At 36.1% G+C, this 1434-nt stretch overlaps 1 pseudogene; it reads left to right on the plus strand.

Moving 5' to 3' along the window:
* Positions 1–1434, plus strand: part of LOC119591431 — a 23795-nt pseudogene that overhangs the window by 4280 nt on the left and 18081 nt on the right.

Consider the following 1434-nt stretch of genomic DNA (forward strand, 5'->3'; position numbering starts at 1 on the left):
TTAATAATGGTTGACTTTACATTTTATACAGTGCTCTGGAGTCCCTGATCAACTTTGCCTATTCGGGTAAGGTCAAGATTGATGGTGCTAATGTCCAGAGCCTTCTGGTGGGTGCGTCCTTCCTCCAGCTTTCTAAGGTCCGAGAAGCATGCGCAGATTTCCTTAAACTAAGGTATGTATGACAGAAAATATCATTTGTAAGGTACTCAGGGCCTGTGGTGAGGATGTAGATTTTAACATAAGAAAAATGCAGGAGCATTCTAAGGACTATATTGAGGGAAAATATTTAACTCCTTGGCACTGAGTTAATAGAAGTTTAGGTTTGTTTACCCTGTCCGATCCTCATAAACCCATTTGGTTGTCTCAGTATCATAATTCATAATTCTTTCCATTGCATAATCAGACCTTTGCTTCAAAGCTGAATTGGGATCCATTGATCTCAAATATAAACATATTCCCAGTTACAGAAGTAATATCACAGGCAGTGTGACCCCACCAGGGATGAAGCAATAGATTGATGTCACATAAAATGCAGATTTAAGGTATTAATTTCATATTAAGGTTTGGTTTTAGCATATAGGTGAGGCATATTCTTTGAAAATCCTTGTCAAAGATATTGAATTCTTCAACATGTTTTATAATTTAAATTCATGATACTCATTGAGAACATACAAATATATTTTTGTATGAAAACAAACTTCACTGAACACAACAAACTTGAGTACAAATGTATGCATGTCTCTTGTCAACCTTGTCTGAAACTCCTGGCATGCAGTAGCAGGCCCCCATTCACTCATGTTGTTTACTTAGATGTTTATGAAAGAAACTGAGGAGTTTAATAAGAATATGTAAGAATTTTCAAGTAGGAGTTCCAGACATAATAATTAACTCAGTGATGACATGCTTTCCCTGCACTATACTGAGCCACATTTTATATGCAGTGAGTCACTCAAGTGAAAAATTAGAAGTACAGGAACATGTATTCCCCTCAATCTGCAACTTTGGATGCTGCATACATGATTTTCCAGGGAATGAGCATAAAAAAAAGATGAAGCCAATTTTTGTGTTGCTCTACCTCAATTACTGCAAGGCCAAATAAGTGAACAATTGTTTACACACAAGTTTAAGTTTACACACGTTTCATTGCCACACTCGATAGCATGTAGCAATGATATTTGTCACTTGGCATATGGGCTTAGTACAACATAGCAGAAATAGATGCTATCCACAGTCATTGGGTTAATTTAGGGGTGCAGGAAAGGTAAAAAGGCTTTGAAACTTACCTGTGGGATAGATAAGATATGTAGGATTTTAGATGGAGGTAGATAATTATGTATTGTATTTCCTCAGATATTTGAAGCATTTATCCCCAAAAGTTATCCATCCTAAAATTACTCTGTGTCCCATAACTGAATATTTACTTTTGAATATCCC

The sequence above is a fragment of the Penaeus monodon genome, chromosome 28 (genome assembly GCF_015228065.2).
Source record: "Penaeus monodon isolate SGIC_2016 chromosome 28, NSTDA_Pmon_1, whole genome shotgun sequence".
Lineage (NCBI taxonomy): Eukaryota > Metazoa > Arthropoda > Malacostraca > Decapoda > Penaeidae > Penaeus > Penaeus monodon.